Genomic DNA, 25,890 nt, shown 5'->3' with positions numbered 1-25,890 from the left:
GGTGAGAGTGGCCCTGAAATATGGGGTGGTTAGTTTTTATGGGCTGAGTAATTTCATAGGCTAACAAGTGGGAGGATTATTTTAATTATTTTGGGGAAGGGGCAGGGATTTCCAGGGATTGGGCCACTGCTCACTTTTTGGTCTTTTATGGTTAGCATTGGAACTGTCATGGCACCTGTGGGTGAGTCATTTAGCATGCTAATGTATTACAGTGAGCATATAATGAGGGTCAACTGGAAGTTGAATCTTCTGCTATCTTGGGCCTAATTGGTTCTAACCATATTCTCAATTGCTATGTCATTAAAGATTGTGCCCTGCCCCCTTCCCACCTGTCTCAGTGATATCCCCTCTTCACTTCATGATATGGGTAATTTGTGTTCTCATTTTTGCTAGAGGTTTATCAATTTATTGTTCTTTTTGAAGAGCCAGACTTTGGTTTCATTGATTTTTTTAAATTGTTTTTATGTTTACAATTTTATGGATTTCTGCTCTATATTATTTTTTTCTTCTGCTTGCTTTGAGTGTACACTTTTTTTCTAGTTTTTTTCAGGTGAAAACTTAGTTTAATTTGAGGTCTTTCTTGTTTAGCTTTTAATGCTGTACATTTTCCTATAAGCATTGCTTTATCTGTATCCCACAACTTTGTATATGATGGATTTTTAATTTCATTAAGTTCAACATTTAAAAATTTCTTTTGAGACTTCCTTCTTGACCCATGGGTTGTTTAGAAGTGTGTTGTTTGACTTTCAAGTGGTTGGAGATTTTTCTGTTGTCTTTTTGTATTAGTTTCTGGTTTAATTCTATTACTGTCAAAGAATACTTCCTTTAACTTCATTCTTTTAAACTGTTTAAGATGTGTTTTATGACAGAATGGAAGTAGGCTAAGTGTTGACCCTTAAATTGTGAGATTATGGTTTTGAACAGGTGCGGAGGAAAAAAATGGAGGAGTTTCCAATCATTCAAGCAGTATGTAAGCAGCAAAGAAAGGGCAAGAATTATTTTGAAGGATAGAGACTAACAAGTTTATCTAGAGCAAAAGACTCATGTAGAAGAGATACTGGTCGTATGTAATGAGACTAGAGAGATAAACTGAATCTAACTTATACAGAGACTTTAATAGCAGGCAAAGGCATTTAGATTTTATTTAGTGGGCAAAGAGGAAGTGATAAAAGTTTAAAACAGGCGAACTATATGATCAAAGCTGTAATTTAGAATGACTGCTATGCCAAGCAGGAAGAGAATGAAGGCAGGGAGACTAGTTAGAAACTATCTATATTGAGAGGTAATAATTTAAAAGCATGAATCAAAGAGGAGGTAATCTATTTATGTAAACAAAACCCTCACTGATTGATCGGTTCAGCTAGAGTAGAGAGTGCAATTCAAGAAAATGGTGGGACCCTAGTCATGAGATGAGGCAGGTTCTCCAGAGCATACAGGGAAAGACTTCTTTCTGAATGTTTCTTTCTGAAAAGTAAAACTCCATTTTTAGTCTTTTTGAGATGGAATGTGACTGAACATTCCCCCTTCTATTTCTGTTCTTTGGCTCCCCACGCCCTACTGCTCCAGGGGCTCTTACCTTTCCTTAGTTGCCTGGCATCCAGGCAAGTTCTTAGCCATCAAATTTCAATCCAGGTGGCCTCCATAAATATATCAACAGAATTTATTTTCTTTAATTTTCTTTGTCCTTGCTTGAGAATTTGCTGATTGGGAGACTGTTTGGAGGCCAGTATGCCCAAAGATGGATAACCACATCTGCTAGCCATTTGGATTAATTATTACACCTGTGTCATAAAACCTGCATTAATAAAGAGGTGGCAAGGAAACGCATACTGCATCCTAGACAGGACTCTCATTCCTTCCCAACATTCTGTCCCTATCAATGGCATTCTACCATCCTGTTCTCCTGGCACATCACCTGAAGTGCTACAGCTTACTTCCTCCAGCACCCCCATGTCTAGTGTGTCTCTAAGTCCTGTTTCTTTACCTGAAAAACCTTTCAGAGCCATCCTTTCCAACTCTTTCTAGTCTATATTCTAGTCTGAGTCTTCTCTAATCATATGACACCTAGATTATTACAAATTGTCCCTCTTGCCAGCTGCCAGCCCCTTCTGTCTGCCCTTTTATACAGTAGAAAGACTATTCCTTCTCAAACATTTTGATCAAGTTACACTCCAGTGCTTTGACTGGCAAGCATGAATCTCATCTTTGATCTATTGATAGGCTCTCAGAAATTTACATGGTTTTCTGTTGTCTTTTTCTTTTTAATCAAATACATATGCTTCATACGAGTCTTTAAAATTGTCCATCAACATCCCTCAGCATTCTTGTTCTTATTTATGACTGATCTTTAACCCACAATTACTTTCTGCCCCAGCCAAGCAAACCTGCTTGTTCTCTCATGTGCACAAGTGTCTGATTCTTGACTGCATGCTGCTTCAAACCTTAATTACACATAGTACCCCTAAATACCTTCCCCCTTCCTTTCCACCAAGTTCCTCTGCAAAATGCTCTCCAATGGTCATCCCTGACTCAGCCTTCAGACCCCAATATGTGGGGTTCATATTAATGAGAGATCTACAGCATTATGGGGAACTGTTGAGAATCCAGTACCCGAAAGTCCAGAGTAGGTACTGGAAATGAAGAAGGGAAATAGCCTTTGTATCTTTAACCTAGGCTGAGGCTGATGAAAAAAAAGACCACCCTTCATAACGTATAAGTCCCTGGCAGAAGTTTTTTCCATGTTGCAGAACCACGTGACACATTTGGGGAAGTGAAGAAGAGAGCAGACACTAGCCTAGGTAGTCAGATCTGGAAAATCAACTATGTCAATAAATGAGGAGATGGATATTACAGTCTCATATCCCTCGTGATATATCTACATCTCTTTAAACATAGCTAGCTAGCTAGATAAATAATTATAAATATATCATATATGTATACAACATATATCATGTAATATACATTAATATATGCATGTGTATATATATGAAATAGGAATATATATGAAATAGGAACCCTGGAGGAAGCAGAAAGAGAGAAAGAATATTGATGTGCCAAACAGCACTCCTGTCAATTCCTTGCCCCTCCCAATGTATTTAAATTCTTAAATTAAAGCCATTAGTGTACAATTATAAAGAGTACTAGTGAAGCTTTTCTCCTTTTTGAGGTCAGGAATAGATAACTTAAAAACAAAAGTGTTGTAGGGTGATACAGAGCCTCTTTAAATTTTCCTTTCTCTTTATTGTTTCCAGTAGAGTGTATCATTTAGATTATATGAACCTAAGTAACGACATTCTTATGTAGGGCAGAGATGGAATCCTTTGTATTAGGAGAAAATATACAATTCTGGCTAATTCTGCTTCATACTGAGAAATTGTATCTTCCCTCTCGTCTCCTCCTCACATATAGTTTCTCCTTTTTTCACTTTTACATCTCTGCCCTCTCTCTTCCTCATCCCTCTTCTTCATTCTATTTCTTTCCCTTCTTTCTAAAACACATTGCTCTTAAATGTAAAGGGAAAGAAAAATCATTAATCACACTGCAGGATACAGTGCTTAGATGGCTGTAGTTGCTGAAGGAGGTCTGTTTAGCATCAGTCAACTTTTCATTTCCTTTCAGTGGGGATAGTGGGCTGTTCTGAGTCCCTGGGGCCAGCCATGAATGCAGGTATTGAGAGTTCAGGAGGAGACTATTAGAACCAAGTGCTGGAGATACAATAGCATTTAAATTAATCTACTACCTGGATTGGCATCCTTCAACCCTCCTTTCATTTCTCTGGCTTAAAGATACAGATTTTACAGGGTAGATATTGGTCAGGATTAACTCTGCATTGTCTGCTAGACAACGATTCCTTCCAACATAATTTATTCTCCTCCTCAGTTGAAACTTGCCTGTCTGAATTATAAAAATTAAACTACACAGTTTCAAAAAGATTGAAACACATGACCAGTTTTTCCAACAGGACATTTGCTGAGTTCTGGAACAGCAGAGGAGGCTAGGGATGTGGGCTGCAAACTTTTAAAAATTAGAGGGAAATCTCTGTTGTCTTGGAGAACTTAGGAGATAAAGTTCCATCAAAGTGCAAGACTCAAGATTATTGCTATATTTTGAAACTGCATGGGGCAGGAGTCTCAAAGATATGTTTGAAATCTCTTCAGGGTAAAACTGAATCTCACATAGTATTTCAGGGCCCAAACTTGCCAGGCTGTCAATCAAAAACCAATATATAAGAAGCATAATACATTATGACCAGGGTGTTTTGTTTAGTCCAAGGTTGTCTTAATACTCAGAAAAATCTACCAATGTAATAACAGAATAAAGCAGGGGGAAGAACTTATCTCAATAGATGCAAAGCATTTGCTAAAATACAACTTATGTTTATGTTAGAAACTCTCAGCAAACTAGGAATAGAAGAGAATTTTAATTTGATAAAGGCCATCTACAAAAACCCTACAGATAGCATACTCAATGTTGTGACATTGAAAATTTCCCCCTGAGGTCAAAAACAAAGCAAGTATATCTGTTCTCACTACTTTCATTCACTACTGTACTCCAGTGTAATAAGTGAAGAAAAAGAAATAAAAGGTATAAAGTTTGGAAAGGAAGAATCAAAACGGCTTTTATTCATAACTGGTGTTGTTTTGTATTTTTAAAAAACCGCCAAACCTATAATTTGAATCAATGAGTTAATTTAGGAAGGCCATTACTAGTAAAGTAATTCATAGAAGATAAATATGTAGAAATCAATTGTACTTCTAGATCCTAACATCAATTTGAAAATTATAAAATACCATCTACAATAGCATGAAAAATAAATACTGGGCGCAAAGCTAACAAAACATTGCTGAGGTCCAAATAAATACAAAGATATCCCATGTTCATGGATTGAAAGACTCATGTTTTTAAGTTATCAATTCTCACCAAATTTGTCTATAACCAATATGTAATTAATTATTTGAAAAGATTAATAAAACTGATAACCCCATACAGGGTTGATCAAAAAAAGAATAGTGAGATATATTCATACCCAGAAAATATAAGTTGCCTAAACTTACATAAAAAAGAGATTTTAAAATAAGATTAAAAATGAACAGCCATATTTTGTTTACCTGAAATTAACCCAAATATAATGACACAAAAATGACTGGTGTTTACGAGAAGAGGAAATCCAAATGGCTGTTGAACATGTGGGAGGTTGTGTAATCTCACTGTTAATCAGGGAAATGCAAATTAAAACAATAATGAAATGCCACCTCTCAAGTGCTTCTGTAACTATCGATGAAAATGTGGGGAAATGCATAAGTCCTAAACATAACAAATGGGAATATAAATTTGCAAAGAAATATGTCAATGTGTAGTAGAGTGAAAATATGCATATCTATGGGTCAGAACTTACACTATAATATTAGAGGAAACTCTTGCACTTGTACACCAGGAAGCATGCTTGAAGTTATTCATTGCATCACTATTTATACTATCTGAATATTGGAAACAATCCAAATGTCAATCAATAGGAATTCATATAAGTAGTAGTATAGTCAGGGTGACCCAACCTCCTGATTTGCCTTGGACACCCCTAGGTTATGCCTGTTATATTGGTGTAATTATTAATTGATCCTATTTTAATTTTCAAAAGAGACCTGCCTTGGATAATAAATTATGTAGTCACCCTAGGTATATCCATATAATGAAATACTGAATAGTTACTTAAATGAAATAAACATTTCATAATATTTGTTAACCTGGAGAAACCTGCGAAAAAAAGCATAATGCTGAGTGAAAAAAAAATCAACTTGCAAATGGATATACACCCCTTCCATACCATTTGTGTAAAAAATAATTTTTATTTCCTTAGGTGTTATTTATTTATTTACTATTAGAGTATAGTTGATTTACAATGTTATGCTAGTTTCAGGTGTACAGCAAAGTGATTTAGTTATGCATATACATATATTAATTCTTTTTTTAGAATCTTTTCTCATATAGGTTATCAAAGAATATTAAGCAGAGTTCCCAGTGCTATACAGTAGGTCCTTTGTTGGTTATCGATCTTATATACAGTAGTGTGTGTGTGTTCATCCCAAGCTTCTGATTTATCCCTCCCACCCATGTTTCCCCTTTGGTAACCGTAAGTTTGTTTTCCATATCTGTAAGTCTGTTTCTGTTTTGTAAATAAGTTCATTTGTTTCTCTTCTTTTTTGAAAATTAGATTCTACATGTGAGTGATATATGATATTTATCTTTCTCTTTCTGACTTACTTCACTTAGTATGATAATCTCTAGGTCCATCCATGTTGCTACAAATGGCATTATTTCATTCTTTTTTATGGCTAATATTCCATTGTACATATGTACCACATATTCTTTATCCATTCATCTGTCAATGAACATTTAGGTTGCTTCCATGTCTTGACTGTTGTAAACAGTGCTGCAATGAACATTGGGGTGCATGTATTTTTTTGAGTATGGTTTTCTCTGGATATAAGCCCAGGAATGGGATTGCTGTATCATATGGTAGCTCTGTTTTTAGTTTTTTAAGGAACCTCCATGCTGTTCTCCATAGTGGCTGTACCAATTTAAATTCACTACAACAGTGTAGGAGGGTTCCCTTTTCTCCACACCCTCTCAAGCATTTATTGTTTGTAGACTTTTTGATGATGCCCATTCTGACCAGTGTGAGGTGATACCTCATTAAAGTTTTGATTTGCATTTCTCTAATAATTAGTGATGTGGAGCATCTTTTCCTGTGCCTGTTGACCATCTGTATGTCTTCTTTGGAGAAATGCCTACTTAGATCTTCTGCCCATTTTTTTATTGGGTTGTTTGGTTTTTTGATGTTGAGCTGCATGAGCCATTTGTATATTTTGGAGATTAATCCCTTGTCAGTCGCATCATTTGCAAATATTTTCTCCCATTCTGTGGGTTGTCTTTTCATTTTGTTTATGGTTTCCTTTGCTGTGCAAAAGCTTTTAAGTTTAATTAGGTCCCATTTGTTTATTTTTATTTTCATTACTCTAGGAGGTGGATCCAAAAAATATTGCTGCGTTTATGTCAAAGAGTGTTCTGCCTATGTTTTCCTCTTAGAGTTTTATAGTATCCGGTCTTCCATTTAGGTCTTTAACCCATTTTGAGTTTATTTTCGTGTATGATGTTAGAGAATGTTCTAATTTCATTCTTTTACATGTAGCTGTCCAGTTTTTGCAGCACCACTTATCAAAGAGACTTCTTTTCTCCATTGTATATTCTTGCCTCCTTTGTCATAGATTAATTGACCATAGGTGCATGGGTTTACTTCTGGGCTTTCTATCCTATTCCATTGATCTATAAGTCTGTTTTTGTGCCAGTACCATACTGTTTTGATGACTGTAGCTTTATAGTATAATCTGAAGTCAGAAAGTCTGATTCCTCCAGCCTCGTTTTTCTTTCTCAGGATTGCTTTGGCTATTCAGGGTCTTTTGTGTTTCCATACAAATTTTAAGATTTTTTTTTTGTTTTAGATGTGCAGAAAATGACATTGGTAATTTGGTAGGGATTACATTGAATCTATAGATTACCTTGGGTAGTATATTCATTTGACAATATTGATTCTTCCAATCCAAGAACATGGTATATTTTTCCATCTGTTTGTGTCATCTTTCATCAGTGATTTCTTTCATCAGTGTCTTATAGTTTTCAAAGTACATATATTTTGCCTCCTTAGGTAAGATTATTCCTTGGTATTTTATTCTTTTTGATTCAGTGGTAAATGGGATTGTTTCCTTGATTTCTCTTTCTGATCTTTTGTTTTTAGTGTATAGGAACGCTAGAGATTTCTGTGTATTAATTTTGTATCCTGCAACTTTACCGAATTCATTGATTAGCTCTAGTAGTTTTCTGGTAGCCTCTTTAGGATTTTCTATGTATGGTATCATGTCATCTGTAAACAGTGACAGTTTTACTTTTCTTTTCCAATTTGTATTCCTTTCATTTCTTTTTCTTCTCTGATTGCCATGGCTAGGACTTCCAAAGCTATGTTGAATAAAAGTGGTGACAATAGACATCCTTGCCTTGTTCCTGATCTTAGAGGAAATGCTTTCAGCTTTTCACCAGTCAGCATGATGTTAGCTGTGGGTTTGTTATATATGGCCTTTATTATCTTGAGGTAAATTCCCTCTATTCCCACTTTCTGGAGAGCTTTTTATCATAAATGGGTGTTGAATTTGGTCAATAGCTTTTTCTGCATCTATTGAGATGATCATATGGTTTTCATTATTCTGTTTGTTAATGTGGTGTATCATACTGATTGATTTGCAGATATTGAAGAATCCTTGCATCCCTGGGATAAATCCCACTTGATCATGGTGTATGATCCTTTTAATGTATTGTTGGATTTGGTTTGCTAGTAGTTTGTTGAGGATTTTTGCATCCATGTTCATCAGTGAGGTAGTCCTGTACTTTCCTTTCTTTGTGACATCTTTGTCTGGTTTTGGTATCAGGGTGATGGTGGCCTCATAGAATGCATTTGGGAGTGTTCCTTCCTCTAAAATATTTTGAAACAGTTTGAGAAGGATAAGTATTAACTCTTCTCTAAATGTTTGATTGAGTTCCCCTGTGAAGCCATCTGAATGGACTTTTCTTTGTTGAAAGTTTTTTTAATCACTTTCAATTTCAGTATTTGTGATTGGTCTATTTATACTTTCCACTTCTTCCTGGTTCAGTCTTGGAAGGTTGTATCTTTCTAAGTATTTGTCCATTTCTTCTAGGCTGTCCATTTTATTGGCATACAGTTGTTTGTAGTAGTCTCTTATGATCCTTTGTATTTCTGTGGTGTCCGTTGTAACCTCTTTTTCATTTCTAATTTTATTGATTTGAGTTCTCTCCCTTTTTTTCTTGATGAATCTGGCTAAAGTTTTATCAATTTTGTTTATCTTCTCAAAGAACCAGCTTTTAGTTTCATTGATATTTGCTATTGTTTTCTTCATCTCTATTTCTGCTCTGATCTTTATGATTTCTTTCCTTCTACTAACTTTGGGTTTTGTTTGTTTCACTTTCTCTATTGGCTTTATGTGTAAAGTTAGGTTGTTTACTTGAGATTTTTCTTGTTTCCTGAGGTAAGATTGTATTGCTAGAAGCTTCCCTGTTAAAACTGCTTTTGCTGTGCTACAGAGGATTTGGACTGTCATATTTTCATTGTCATTTTTTCTAGGTATTTTTTTATTTCCTCTTTGATTTCTTCAGTGATCCATTGACTGTTTACTAGCATATTGTTTAGCCTCCATCTGTTTGTGTTTTTTACAGTTTTTTTCCTGTAATTGTTTTCTATTTCCATAATGTTGTGGTTGGAAAGGATCCTTGATATTATTTTAATTTTATTAAATTTACCAAGGCTTGGTTTGTGGCCCAAGATGTGATCTGTCCTAGAGAATGTTCCATGTGCACTTGAGAAAAAAGTGTATTCAGCTGATTTCAGATGGAATGTTCTGTAAGTATCAACTAAGTTCATCTGCTCTAATGTGTCATTTAAGGCCTGTGTTTCTGTTTTGGTTTTCCATCTTGATGATCTGTCCACTGATGAATGTGGGGTATTCAAGTCCCCCACTATTATTGTGTTACTGTTGATTTCTCTTTTTATGGTTGTTAGCATTTGCCTTATGTATTGAGGTGCTCCTATTGGGTGCATATATATTTACAGTTGTTATATCTTCTTCTTGGATTGATCCTTTGATCATTTTATAGTATCCTTCTTTGTCTCTTGTAACAGTCTTTATTTTAAAGTCTATTTTGTCTTATATGAGAATTGCTACTCCAGCTTTCTTTTGATTTCCATTTGCATGGAATATCTTTTTCCATCCCCTCACTTTCAGTCTGTATGTGTCCCTAGATCTGAAGCGGGTCTCTTGTAGACAGCATTTATATGGGTCTTGTTTTTGTATTCATTCAGCCAGTCTGTGTCTTTAGGTTGGTGCATTTAATCCATTTACATTTAAGGTAATTATTGAGGACTTCTCTGGTGGTCCAGTGGTTAAGACTCTGTATTCCCAATGCAGGCGGCATGGGTTTGATCCCTGTTTGGGGAAGATCCCGCATGCCCTGTGGCATGGCCAAAAAAAAAAAAAAGAGAGAGAGAGAGAGGAAAAAAATGGTAATAATCAATATGAATGTTCTTATTGCCATTTCGTTAATTGTTTTGGATTTGTTTTTGAGGGTCTTTTTTCTTCCCTTCTTCTTTTGTTCTCTTCTCTTGTGATTTGATGTCTGTCTTTTGTGATGTGTTTGGATTGCTTTTTCTTTTTTGTGTGTGTATCTATTGTAGATTTTTGGTTTGTGGTTCCCATGAGGTTTTGATTTAGCAGTCTATATATGTACAAGATTGTTTTAAGTTGCTGATCTGTTGATTTCAAATGTATTTCCAATATTCTGCATTTGTACTTTCCCCTTCTCATGAATTTTTTTTGACATCATACTTTTGTGTGGATGATTTCCTACCTTTACTCTATGTTTGCCTTTACTGGTGAGCATCCCCATTCATAATTTTCTTGATTTTAATTGTGGCCTCTTCTTTTCTGCCTAGAGAAGTTCCTTTAGAATTCATTGTAATGCTGTTTGGTGGTGCTGAATTTTCTTAGCTTTTGCTTGTCTGTAAAGCTTTGATTTCTCTGTCAAATCTGAAGGTGAGCCTTGCTAGGTAGAGTATTCTTGGTTGCAGGTTTTTCCCTTTCATCACTTTAAATATCTCATGTCACTTCCTTCTGGCCTCCAGAGTTTCTGCTCAGAAATCAGCTGATAGCCTTATGGGAGTTCCCTTGTATGTTATTTGTTGCTTTTCTCCTGTTTCTTTTTTTTTTCTTTGTCTTTAATGTTTTCAGTTTGATTAATATGTGTCTCGGCGTGTTCCTCCTTGGGTTTATGTTATATGGGACTCTGAGCTTCATGGAGTTGAATGACTGTTTCCTTTCTCGTGTTAGGGAAGTTTTGGGCTATAATCTCTTCAAATATTTTCTCAGGTCCTTTCCCTCTCTCTTCTCCTTCTGACACCCCTATAATGATAATGTTGGTGTGTTTAGTTTTGTCCCAGAGGTCTCTGAGACTGTCCCCATTTCCTTTCATTCTTTTTTATTTGTTCTGTTCCGTGGCAGTGATTTCCACCACTCTGTCTTCAAGCTCACTTATTTGTTCTTCTGCCTCATTTATTCTGCTATTGATTCCTTCCGGTGTATTTTTCATTCCAGTTATTATATTGTTCATCTTTGTTTGTTCTTTAAATCTTCTATCTCTTTTTAAAACATTTCTTGTGATTACTCAGTCTGTGTCTCCATTCTTTTTCCAAGATCTTGGATCATCTTAACTATCATTATTCTAAATTATTTTTCAGTTAGTTTGCCTATCTCCTCTTCATTTAGTTGTTCTTGTGGGTTTTATCTTGTTCCTTCACCTGAAACATATTTGCTGTCTCAGTTTGTCTAACTTTCTGTGTTTGTGGAATCCTGTCTGCTGGGTAGAGAATTGTAGCTCCTTTTGCTTCTGGTGTCTGCCCTCTGGTGGGTGAAGTTGGTCCTGAGGCTTGTGGAGGCTTCTTGGTAGGAGGGACTTGTGCCTCCTACTGGTGGGTGAAGCTGGGTCTTGTCCCTCTGGTGGGCAGGGCCATATTAAGGGGTGCGTTTATCGGTGCCTTTGAGCTCAGTGTGGCTTTAGGTACCCTGTCTGCTGATGGGTGGATCTGTGTTCCTATCCTGCTGATTGTTTCGGCTCAGGTGTTCCAGCACTGGAGCCTGTAACCTATTGAGTAGGTCCAGATTTTGATGACAAAATGGCAACCTCTAGGAGAGCTCACACCAATCAATATTCTCTGGGCCTCTGCCACCAGTCTCCTTGCCCTCTCAGTGAGCCACAGTTGACTCCCACCTCCCCAGGAGACCCTTTATGACTCGTAGGTAGGTCCAGCCCTGGCTCCTATGGAGTTACTACTTTGTGCTGGGTCCCAGTGTATGTGAGATCTTGTGTGTGCCCTCCAAGATGGAGACTCTGTTTCCCCAGTCCTGTGGGGCTCCTGCACTGAAGCCCCGCTGGCCTTCAAAGTCAAGTGCTTTCAGGATTTCTCATCCTGATGCTAGACCCTTAGTCTGGGGAGCCTGATATGGGGCTCAGGACTCTCACTCTTGTGGGAGAATCTCTGCAATATAATTATTTTCCAGTTTATGGTTCACCTACCCGTTGGGTGTGGGATTTGATTATGTCATGAAAGCGCCCCTCCTGCCATCTTGTTGTCACCTCCTTTTTGTCTTCGAATGTAAAATATCTTTTTTGATAGGTTCAAGTCTTTTTTGTCGATGGTTGTTTAGCAGTTAGTTTTTTTTTCTTGCTCATGATTGGCCTTCGTGATTTTGGTGTTTTCGTGAGAGGAGGTGAGCTCAAGTCCTACTCTGCCCTCTTTTCTGGGATCGAGGGGCTACTTTTTAGTTTGGATGTTTGCTGCCTCTTTCCTCAGCATGTGCTGGCCGTTATCCCTTTGATGTAGGGTGTGCAGATACAGCAGCTCTTTCATGCTCCTGGGACAGCAAGGGCAAGGCCTAGTGTCTGCTCGTGGATTTCCAAAAACACCTCTAGTGGCCAGCATGAGTACCTTATTTCCTTCACCACAAAAATCAAAAGTGCTGTGGACCAAAGACGCCTGGGTGGCAGCAAGCACTCGGGGCTGTCCCTGAGGCAAATGTGCTCAGGCAGCTGCTGGACAGGCCCCAGGAGCCACCACCAGCTGGGTCACTTTGCCAAGGGGAGATGTCCACTTGGGACTGTGCCCCACCTTCGGTGTCAAAATTATTACCAAACCAAAATTGGGTCCACTTGCTCACATACAGTAAGGCCAAGCTACTGACCCTGGGTCATGGTGATGGAAAGTGCAGTGTTTCTTGCAGTGCAACAGATTAGGAGTCTGAACAGCTAACACTCCCATTTATGTAAAATTTACAACAAAAAGCAATACTATATATACATGTATACATATGCATGTACATATATATGATATAATATGTGTGTATGTATATATATACCTGTGTGATTACAATTTTATTTTTTAAACATCTGAGATAAAAATTTCCAAAGGACAGCTTTTGTTAAATCTGGTATTTGCTATACTATTGAAATTATTTGTAATTTAAAAAAATATTTTTTTTTAAATTTATTTATTTATTTATTTTGGCTGTGTTGGGTCTTCGTTTCTGTGCAAGGGCTTTCTCTAGTTGCGGCGAGTGGGGGCCACTCTTCATCGCGGTGAGCAGGCCTCTCACTATCACGGCCTCTCTTGTTGCGGAGCACAGGCTCCAGACATGCAGGCTCAGTAGTTGTGGCTCACGGGCCCAGTTGCTACACGGCATGTGGGATCTTCCCAGACCAGGGCTCAAACCCGTGTCCCCTGCATTGGCAGGCGGATTCTTAACCACTGCGCCACCGGGGAAGCCCTAAAAAAATATTTTTAAAATAGCTTTTAACTGTTGGTAGTCCCATCCATCTTTGGCGCTTTAGAAAATGTTTTTGCTATGGGAAGGAGATTGGGCTGAGTGAACTTTAAGGTATTTTTGAATTTTTTTATTCCACAAATATAACAGACTTTCTTCATTAGAAGATGAATCGTTGTTGCTTTGAGATCATACAATAGCCTGAATTTGAACAAGCCTATGCACTTAGAAAAAAAGAGCTAGATGTGTTGGTCTCAGATAGGTCTTAAACTTTGAAAACATTTATTTAACCATTTTCTGTTACCCAGTATACAACAAAAGCAGCCTTCTGTATTTGGCTAGATCTGAGAACACTCTTTGGTGTCTGGTCTGACCTGACCAATTGATAAAAGGAGGAGGCAGTTTTTACTGCAGTGAAAGTTCCATGTTATTAGTCATCTGTTTGATATGATCTGTTTGTGTCTGGGGAGCTCACAGGCGGAGTCATGAGCCTTCTCATAGATCACAGATCTGAGAATGGCTTTGTGATGAGCCTGTTTGTTGCTAAGACAGATGGGGCTGTATTTTAAAATAAGATGGTTAACAGCTGCACTCTGAACTTGTTTCTTCTTGCTTATTGAGTTACTTCTTTTGATGGAATTTGGAAAAATTTGAGGCTCTCTGAGCACAGGGAATACCTTGCCCTAGTCATGAGCAAGAGAAAAAATGTCTAGTGTGCCTCCTGTCTGGGGTTATCAGGCCTGAGTGACAAAACACTGATGTGAACCTGGGTCCAGGTGAACTTATACGACCTGGACATAGCCCTGGAGAAGCAAGAAATCTGGGCCAGTGCCCCAGGCCTTTTTCTTCTCAAAGGCCTAAGCTCTTTGCTCTAGTGTAAAGCTTAGTATGACAAAAATTCCAGAATTGAATAGGACATTGAAGATAAATTATAATTTATAATTCATAAATTATATCACCTCTCTACAGATCCAGAGCCCAACATCTCCCATAATATAAATCAAAGGATGTTTTATCATCTCACTCAAAACAAAAATACAACAAAATAAAACACAGAGACATTTTATAATAGAATTTTACTTTATTATTTAATAAAATGAAGATCATAGGAGTATTTGGACTAAGACCTTGGGTTGATTCCTGGTTGTAACACTTGCTAGCCTTAAATCCAAGGGAAAGGCCTTAAACTGATTTCCTTTTCTATAAAATGGGTTTAAATGTGCTAACATTTATTATCCCCTGAATCATCTTACCCTGAATCACTCTAGCAATTTCATTGTACCTGAATCAGTGTCCTCGATGTACCATGCGTACCTCATTCATGTTTGCTTTCCTAAAGATTTTTTTTATGTGTATATTTTGATCCCCAAGCAGAGAGGCAACTACATGGGATGCAGTACATATCCTCATTTTCCTTATTTCATTTCTTCACCTCCATCATCTATAGTGTATATTTGCTTTGCACTGGATACTCAGTACAGCAGGAGAGTTCTAACCTCAGGCAGTACTTCCATGGCAGAGATAAAATGCCTCAGTATCTCCATTTTTGGAGCATCTTGTTTGCTATGACTTCTTTATTCCACCCAGGTACATATTAACTTATGCTGCATTTTTAAAGAAAATATTTAAAAAATAGGAAGTGGAAATAGAGTGGTGGAAGCAAGTAATTTTAAGATAATAATGATGGAGAAAGAGAGAGAAAGGTGTGGGGGTGGGGAACGGACCAATACTGAAATGTGTCTGCCAAGCCGAATCTGGCCCGAAAAATTTTTCAGAAAATGTACAAATACTTTATTTAGGCATGTTAGGTATTTATGTATTTTCACATGAAAACCTCCAGTGTAGAACATAGTTTTTTAATGGAAAAGTTGCTAGTCAGGCCTGAAATATTGATTTATAGGACATTAATGACATACAGTAAAAATTGATGATTTGCTTTTTGACGAGAAATCCTTAAAGCATTTCACTATAAATAAAAGAGACTTGGGATATGATATGTTTTAATGGTAATGTAAACCAATTTTTCTGATCATTTATTGGTTCATTCTTTTAACCAGCTTCCTCTACTTCTAAATATGCATACAAACAAAAATAACATGGGCAATGCATATGGGATCCTAATTTAAAGGCTGGAGGTGGATGATGGATACAAGGTAGCTAATGGCAACAGACAAGTGTGTTATATTGGAATGACCACCGGACTTAACTTCAGGAGACACAGGTATGCCCCCTATTCTGTCATTGACTGGCTTACTAGCTAACTGTCAAATCTACCATGTATGTCTCACATATAATACATAGGGAAATCAATTCATAGGGAAATACATTGTTTTATTAGGCATTTTTATAGCATCCAGTTGTACTCTGTATTTCCCTCCCACATGTTCACATTCTTCTTGTTCACTTGTGAATAAAGTAACTATAGTTGAGTGACTTGTCCAAGTTGAGGTAAGCCAAGGGATAAGTCCATTTCTGGAATTGTTGGAAGACCTTGGTCCTAGTCCTGATTTTACCACTTACCATCTGGTAGGCTTTAGGTATCTGAATTCATCTTTGTGAGCCTTAGCTTTTACATCTATAAAATTACTATTATTAACATAATAATAGTGCATGACAGGTTGTAGATAGAATTGAGTTTATCAATTACCAAATGAGCACTGACTACAACGATTAAAGAAGACATACATAATTAATTCTGACACAAGGAAGATGGTAAAAATGCTATAAAACCATGTGCTGTAGGATTATAAGAGTGTAAATAAAGAGATATGACTTCCTGCTGAGGTAATCGGGAAGGAATTCATGGAAGAGATGGGATTTCCATTGGGTCTTAAAAGATAAAAGTGCTTTGGTGGCAAGTAATGAATAGTGAATGGGTAAAGAAGGATCCAACAGAAGGAATAGTATCTTGTAGAATGACACAACTAGTGAAAATGTAGGTTTAATTTAGAGAATTGCAAGTATATGATCAGCCCTTTAAGAATTGGCACTATGTGTGTATCTTGTTCATTGTATATCTCTGGGACCTAGCACAATATCTGACATAGTGATGGCTGAAGTTTACTTATAATTTGACAGTCACTTTACCTGTTTTGTTTTATAATCCTCATAACAATAATGTAAGGCAGAATTTTATTCTCCCCCATTATAGACAGGAAAACTGAAGCTTACATCAATTAACTAACCCAACGTTGTGTAACTAGTAAGAGATAGAGCAGGGATTGTAATTTGGGCTTTTAACCTTTACACTCTACTGCCTCCTCAGGTAGTAGAGGAGGCTCAGTCTTTGCTTGCATTAATGCAAAAATGATATGTCTATGTATAGAATAAATGGGAAAGTGTTTTTGGAATATAACTAGAATGGGAGTCAAGCTGTTTAGGACTTTAAAACCTGCCTGCATAGAGCTAAAACCACTCTGAGGAAGAAACACTTGAGCACCGGATTGTAAGTGGACTTATAATGTCCTCTTTTTACTTCTTTCTTTTAAAAAAGGCTAGTATAGAGCCATGAGACTTTCATCAGGACTGTGACACTTTACAAGTTATGTGACCTTGAGGAGACAACCTCTCTGGGACTCAGTTTCCTCATTGGTGAAAATTAGGTGACTGGACTTACTTATTTGAAGTCCCTTTCAGCTGTCTCATCCTGTGACTTTTTGATGTTAGGACTTTATTCAGTTTCTGCCATATGACCTGTCTACCCTTGAGGTAGTCCTGGCTGCATAATCCTTGGAGTTGCCTAATCTACCTTTCTGCCCTCTACCTGCCCAAATCTTCAAGTTTCAATATCAGATGTGAATATAAGACTGAATTTTCTCACCTTTTTTTGATATACATAAAATATCTTAGAAAATGAATACCCACCAACATGGGAAGGCATGTATATGCATATTATGGAATATTATGGAGCGGTTTATAATAATAAACTGGATATATGTGTATATATGGGTTTTTAGGAACAAGAATCTGGTTTTTTCTTTATAAATTTCTGTACAGTTTGACTTTCTACCATAAGCATTATTTCCTTTGTAATTAAAATAATGTGGAAAGGAAATAATCACCTTAACTCCCAAGAAAATGTGCTTTCACACCCTCTCCACAAAATACTGACCACTCTTCATCTTCCTCCTCTGATATTATGCCTCTTCCCCTCTCCTCACACAGTCTCTGCGTCCATATATTCTTCATCAGCTAAGCAGATTTTCATAGCGGTTTACTTAATATTAGCAAAACACAATGCTCCTTCTCCACACATTTTTCCAGATAGCACACTTTTATTGTGCTGTCGAATGTGCTTTTTCAAAAAACCCTCCTAGAGCCTGACTACCACTCCCTGTCCCCACGGAGAGCCCTCGTCAGTAGTGAACTCCCACTCCAGGAGAGCAATTTATGACATTTTATGTTGCTGGCAAGGTACCACTGGGATCATGTGTGTGTTCATATGTTTCAAAAGAAAATGTCTCTTTAACGTTTTTAGAAGAATGTTAAACTATCCGTTTTAATGTTTGACCCACAGAGGAAATCTGGGAATGTTATTGCTAATCCAAATCAAATCCTTTTGTGGCTCATAGAACAAAGGAGAGGGGGAAACATAACAAAAGAAAAGCAGCCCATCATATTTTTTTCAGTACCATTTGATATGTCAAAATCTTCAAGGAAATTAGGAGCAATTTGTGTATCAGAGTGTTAGGATGTCAAAGCTAGATGTGAACTTAGAAACCATTCAATCCAACCCTTATATTTTACACACAAACTGAAGCCCAAAGAAGTGAGATTATTTGTACAAGATCACACAACAAGGTGGTAATAGAGTTGGAATTTCACCTCGCAGTATAGAGGGGCAAATACGCAGAGCTCTGGATGCAGGTAGACCTGACTTGGGGTCTTGGATCTTCCGCTTAGTAGTTGTGTGACATTTTGATTCTTCATCTGTAAAAGGGGGAATATATTAACATCCACCTCATGGAGTTGTTGCAAAGATTAAATGAAATAGTGCATATGCAAGGCTTAGTACAATCCTTGGGGCACAGGAAGTGCTCATAAAACGTTAGGCTTAGTATCCATTCAGATGTTCTGTCCACTGTGTGTATTTTCTTTGCATTTCATCAATTACCTCTATTTCCAGAGCATTTTATCTTGTTCTTACATTCATGAGGCAAAACAAGGCCATCCAAAATCATCGTCTTACATCACTGTTCTTGTCTTCCCATGTTTTTCATGGCCCAGATGTTCTCAGACTTCATCTGATTACATCCTACTGTAAAGCTGCCAAGTCACTTCTGTCTTAGAAAAAATAAATATAACAGAGTCTTTGGAGCCTAGGCCATGATAGCAGGCTGTCTAGATAGTTTTCTTATCCAAATTATCTCTGAGCTGACACTTTTTAGCCTAGAAATGACTGTGCAAGGAAGGAAGTTTATAATTGTGTAGAACTTTGCTCTTGAATGTGGTAGCCACTACCCATATGTGAATAAATTAATTAAAATCAAATAATATTAAAAATTAAGTTTCTCAGTCATACAAGTCACATTTCAAGTGCTCAATAGCTACATGTAGCTAATGGCTGTTATATTGAACAGTGCAGATTATAGAACATGTCCATCATTACAGAAAGTTGTACTGACCATACACTTATAGAACATAATTCTTGAATAAATAAATGATTGGAGGAAATGTAGTTATTAACCAGAGCCTGTAGATAAGGGTCACTATGATAAGTATAGAACAAGTCTTAAAGAAAGGTGACCTTAGAGGTGCAAAATGATTAAGACCAAATCCATGTGACAGGAAAAATATGATAAGCTTTGAAATCCAATATAAGGGACAATGAAAGGAATGATGGCTATCAGAAGATAGTGGGCATCAAACTCCTCAGAGCTTCAGTTGCTTCTTGGCCACATGAAGGTGCTTTCTATAGTCTCTTCCTTGCCCAATATTCTAGGATTGTAATCTTCAAGGGGTATTCTTAGTAGATGACAAAGACTGCCAAGAAATAGAGGGTCTTGAGATGACCATCCTAGAAAACTGAAATGTCAGCGTAGGAATTTCCTTTTGGGTGTAAGGGGGAGGGCTGGGAAGTGTTCTCTTGGGTGTGTTCTAAGAGCAGCCTGGAAGAGGGCTCAGTAAGCACTTCGGTATGCATACATTCAGAGCGGCAAATTCCTTTCTAAAATGATCTTAATAATTTTCTTTCTCTTGGAAAAGGCTGAGATGGTGGAAAGATAGAAAGCAGACTAATCCCCTTCTACAAATCCAGATGGGATCCAGTTGGATGTCAGTCAGCTCAGGTCTCCTTCTCTTGTGTGGGATCCCTATTGTAACAAATTCCTTCTCCACTCAGCAGAGTATACAATCCAGGTTTTCATTACAGAACTGCCTCAGAACTACAAACTCAGCATTGTCCGTTGCTAATAATAGTTCATCCCTATTAGTCCATGACTGTAGTCTCTCCATCCTTAATTTGTGGAGTGACAGAATGCACTAAGCAACTGAACTAAACTCACTGTGCCTGGTGTTAAGTCTAAAGCTGCAAATAGTATGAGATATTTTCCTACCTGAAAGCTAACAAGTCAGCCTGCATAGTTATACAAACACACACACACACACACACACACACACACATATTTCCAGAAACACCAAATCCGTGAATCAGGGAACTAACCTTTTATTTGCTCAAAGAACATCTTGCATCAGTTTCCCATGCCACAATGTGTCACATGATGACGTATTGAGAGTCACATGTACTTGCATGTGCAGCAGGGTATGCACCACAGAAGAGGAACACAGAAATTATGAAACTTGGAGCTTATACTGGAGCTTCTACTACACATGACCCTCCTCCCCTCCAGAGACAGAGAGAGAGAGAAATTTGCTCTAAGCTCTAGAATATAAACAGATCTCCCCCAGGGAGAGGAAAGGAGGTCTCTACCTTCCCTTCACCACCCTGAGATGAAAATAACTGGTCCTAGGTAAGAAAATACTTTAAATCCCTCTAAAACAATACATATTTGCCAACTTCCAAGGGTTGTTTGGCATGCAATAATTCTTTAACCCACGTTTCCAGAAATGTCTTTTCAGTAGTAAGCCCTGACCATGCAGAAAGATGAAAATAATTTATGGAGAATTATTTTCTTTACAATTAAAAAAATGGTATCTTTAATACAGGAATCCATGCTCCTTGTTAAAAAAAAATCGAATAGTACAGAAGTATGTGGAACAAAAAATTAAAATTTTCTTTTTCACCCCCTCCATCCCCATGCCTCTCCTAGAGATAGCAGTTATTAATAAATACTTGTTTATTATTTCAGAACTTTTTATTAACCATTGCATATATGTGGGTTTCTCATACACAAATGGAATCATGTTAAATACATTTTTCTACAACTTGATTTTTGTAACCAAATGTTAGAATTTAGAATCTTTCTATGCCAGTTCATTTCATCTATCCCAATCTTTTCATTAGTACTCAGTAATGCAGTGTGTATATACCATATATTTATAATGTATTATAAGTATATATAATAAAATTTATATAAATTTATAATACAATTTATAAATATATATTTAACCATCCCCCTATTGATTAACATTTAGATTTAGATTATTTCCAACTTGGCATTATTACAAACAATGCTGGCAGGGAGCTTTCTTATATGTATAAATTTATGTGTGAATATATGCTTGTGAATATTTTCTATAGGACTAATTTCTAATAGTGGAATTTATGGGTTCAGTGATAAGGAAATTCAATATATTCTGCTAAATTGGCCCCTTAAAAGGGCAATAGATGGAGGGAAAGATTCTGGGAAGATGGCTGAGGAAGCACCAGAAATCTTTCTCCACACCTAGACAATTGTACTGCCAGAATTTGTCTAATGTAACTATTTTGGAACTCTGGAGCCTATTGAAGTTTCCTAGTTTCCAGGGGAAGACTTGGACAGTAAATTGCAGTTAATTTCCATCAGTTTCAGCTCTTACCTCAGAAGAGGCTACACATTCTGCCCACCCCCACCCCCTATCAGCCTCATGGCAGGCAGCTGTGTATGTGTACCTGTAGCAACTTGCAGGAACCAAGTTAGGTAATAAGGATCCTGTTATCCAAATATTGAAGAACTGTGTTCTGACTGCTGATTGCTGCTTCTGATCATAAAGGTGCAAACACAGAGACAGACAGCATTTTGCACACCCCCCCCCCAATTGTTACAAGCCCCTCCTCTTCAGCTGAAGTTGTTTACAGAGGATTTAAAGGGCTGGTACCTTTTTTCTGCCCTTCATTTTTTTTTTTTTTTTGGAAGCCTGACTAATATTAAAGACTAGGATATTCAAAAGCAACTGCATACACAGGAAAAATTAGAAAGTCACTGAACATGCTTAGGGAAAGGTACAGGCTCAGAAAAGGCCTGAGAAAACTTACATTTATATCTCAGGTTGGTCATCAGCATGGAGGTAGTCTATAACAAACAGTCATTTATAAATGATTAAATGAAAAAAAAAAAAACAACAACCAGCAAACCATGGGAATGGAAAGAATCTGATTTCCAGAATTGCCATGCCATTAGATTCAAATGTACAGTTTTCAACAAAAATTACAAGGCATACAAAGAAACAGAAGAGTATGTCCCATTCAAAAGGAAAAAATAAAACAACAGAAATTGTTCCAGAGAAAGATCAGGTGGAGGGCCTAGTAGATAAAAGACTTAAAAATAACTGTCTTAAAGAACTCAAAGAACTAAAAGAAGACATTGGAAAAAGTCAACAAAATGATGTATGGACAGAATGGAAAATTCCATAAAGAATATAAAACCTAAAAAGAAACCAGAAAGATATTCTAAATCTAAAAAGTAAAATAATTGAAATGAAAAATTCACTAGAGGGATTCCAAGGTAGATTTGAGCAGGCAGAAGAAAGAATCAGTGAACTTGAAGATAGGACAATTGAAATGATCAAGTCTGAGGAACAAGAAGAGAATAGAATGAAGAAAAGTGAACAGAACCTAAGGAAATTGTAGGATACCATCAACTGAATCAACATTTACACTGGGGAAGTTCCAAGAGGAGAAGAGAAAAAGAGGCAGAGAGATTATTTGAAGAAATAATGCCCAAAATTTTCCCAAGTTTGATGAAAAATATGAGTATAAATATCCAACAATCTCAATGAACTCCAAAGAGAATGCATTCTAAGATACCCAGACCAGGACACATTATAATCAAACTGTCAATATCCAAAGACAAAAAGAATCTTGAATGCAGCAAAAGAGAAGTGACTCCTAACATACAAGGGACCCTCAATAAGATTAACAACAAATTTCTCATCGGAAACTTTGGTAGCTAGAAGGCAGCAGGCCAATATATTCAAAGAGCTAAAAGGAAAAAAAAAAAAAAAACAACTGTAAACCAGAAGTTATATATATGGCAAAACTGTCCTTCAAAAGTAAGGGACAGGGCTTCCCTGGTGGTGCAGTGGTTGAGAATCTGCCTGCCGATGCAGGGGACACAGGTTCGAGCCCTGGTCTGGGAGGATCCCACATGCCGCGGAGCAACTAGGCCCGTGAGCCACAACTACTGAGCCTGCATGTCTGGAGCCTGTGCTCCGCAACAAGAGAGGCCGCAACAGTGAGAGGCCCGCGCACCGCGATGAAGAATGGCCCCCGCTCGCTGCAACTGGAGAAAGCCCTCGCACAGAAACGAAGACCCAACACAGCCAAAAAATAAATAAATAAATAAATAAATTTATTAAAAAAACAAAAAAAAAAGTAAGGGACAAATTAAGATATTCCCAGATAAATAAAAGATAAGATAGTTCATTACCATTAGACTTGCCCTTCAAATAATGCTAAACAGAGTCCTGCAAGTTGAAGCGAAAGAACACTAGACAGTAACTCAAAGCCATATGAAGAAATAAAGATTTCAGTAAAGGTAAATACATAGGTAATTATAAAAGCTAGTATTATTGTAAAAATGGTTTGTAAATCCACATTCTGTTTTCAATATGATTTAAGAGACTAATACATTAAAAAAGTATTAGTCTAAAAGCTACTATTGTAACTTTGGTTAGTAACTCCACATTTTGTTACTACATGATTTGAGAGATTTAATGTGTAATAAAAAAATTATTAAGCTTAGGTTTTTGGACACACAATGTATAAAGATGTTTTGTTACGTCAATAACTGGAAGGGGTGAGGACAGAGTTGTACAGGAGCAGAGTTTATTTTTTTATTGAAGTATAGTTGACTTACAATGTTGCGTTAGTTTCAGCTATACAGCAAAGTGATTCAGTTACATACATTTATTCTTTTACAGAACCTTTTTCATTATAGGTTAATACAAGATATTGAATGTAGTTCCCTGTGCTATACAGTAGGTCCTTGTTGTTAATCTGTTTTACACATAGCAGTGTATCTATTATTCCCAAACTCCTAATTTATCCCTCCCCACCACCAATTTTCCCTTTGGTAACCATAAATATGTTTTCTATGCCTGTGAGTCTATTTCTGTTTTGTAAATAAGTTCATTTGTATCATTTTTTTACATTCCACATACAAGTGATATCCTGTGATATTTGTCTTTCTCTGTCTGACTTATTTCACTTAGTATGATAATCTCTAGGTCCATCTATGCTGCTGCAAATGGCATTATTTCATTCCTTTTTCTGGCTGAGTTAATATTCCATTGTGTGTGTGTGTGTGTGTGTGTGTGTATGTATGTGTATATATATATATACACATACATACACACACACACACACACACACACACACACACACATACACACCACATCTTCTTTATCCATTCATCTGTTGATGGACATTTAGGCTGTTTCCATGTCTTGGCGATTTGTAAATAGTGCTGCTATGAACATTGGGGGTGCATGTATCTTTTTGAATTATAGTTTTCTTTGGATATATGCCCAGGAGTGGGAATGCTGGACCATATGGTAACTCCATTTTTAGGTTTTTCAGGAGCCTCCATACTGTTTTCCATAGTTCTGCATCAAATTACATTCCCACCAACAATATAGTAGGGTTCCCTTTTCTCCACACCCTCTCCAGCATTTATTATTGTATTTGTAGACTTTGATGATGGCCATTCTGACCGGTATGAGGTAATACCTCATTGTAGTTTTGATTTGCATTTCTCTTATAATTAGCAATATTGAGCATCTTTTCATGTGCCTGCTGGCCATCTATATGCCTTCTTTGGAGAAATGTCTATTTAGATCTTCTGCCCATTTTTTGATTGGGTTGTTTGGGTTTTTTTGATATTGAGCTGTATGAGCTATTTGTATATTTTGGAAATTAATCCGTTGGAGAAATATCTATATAGATCTTCTGCCCATTTTTTGATTGGGTTGTTTGGTTTTTTTTTGATGTTGAGCTGTATGAGCTGTTTGTATATTTTGGAAATTAATCCGTTGTCATTTGCATCATTTGCAAATAGTTTCTCCCGTTCCATAGGTTTTCTTTTCATTATGTTTATGGTTTCTTTTGCCATGCAAAAGTTCTTAAGTTTAATTACGTCCCATGTGTTGACTTTTGCTTTTATTTCCATTACTCTAGGAAATGGATCAAAAAAAAACTGCTGTTACTTTGAATTAAAGTGGCAAGAGTGGGCATCCTTGTCTTGTTCCTGATCTTAGAAGGAATGCTTTGAGCTTTTCACCATTCAGTATGATGTTAGTTGTGTGTCTGTCATATATGGCCTTTATTATGTTGAGGTGTGTTCTCTCTATGCCCACTTTCTGGAGAGTTTTTATCATAAATGATGTTGGATTTTATCAAAAGCTTTTTCTGGACCTATTGAGATGATCATATGGTTTTTATTCTTCAACTTGTTAATGTGGTGTATCACATTGATTGATTTGTAGATATTGAAAAAAATCCTTGCATTTCTGGGATAAATCCCACTTGAGCATAGTGTATGATCATTTTAATGTATTGTTGGATTCAGTTTGCTAGTATTTTGTTGAGTATCCTGGTGTCTGTGTTTATCAGTGATATTGGCCTGTAACTGTCTTTTTTGTGGTATCTTTGTCTGGTTTTCTTATCAGGGTGATGGTGGTCTCATAGAATGAGCTTGGGGGTGTTCCTTCCTCTGCAATTTTTTGAAAGAGTTTCAGAAGGATAGCTGTTATCTCTTCTCTAAATGTTTGGTAGAATTCGCCTGTGAAGCCATCTGGTCCTGGACTTTTGTTTGTTGGGAATTTTTAAATTAGAGGCTCAATTTCAGTACGGGTAATTGGTCTGTTCATATTTTCCATTTCTTCCTGGTTCAGTCTTGGGTGATTGTACCTTTCTCAATATTTGTACATTTCTTCTAGGTTGTCCATTTTATTGGCATACAGTTGCTCACAGTAGTCTCTCATGATCCTTTGTATTTCTGTGGTGTTTGTTGTAACTTATCCTTTTTCATTTCTGATGTTACCTATTTAGGCCCTTTACTTTTTGTTTTGATGAGTCTGGCTA

This window comes from Balaenoptera borealis, assembly GCF_965194805.1.
Source record: "Balaenoptera borealis genome assembly, chromosome: 1".
Classification (NCBI taxonomy): domain Eukaryota; kingdom Metazoa; phylum Chordata; class Mammalia; order Artiodactyla; family Balaenopteridae; genus Balaenoptera; species Balaenoptera borealis.
The sequence above is the reverse complement of the archived record's forward strand: the minus strand, read 5'-3'. Positions refer to the sequence as shown.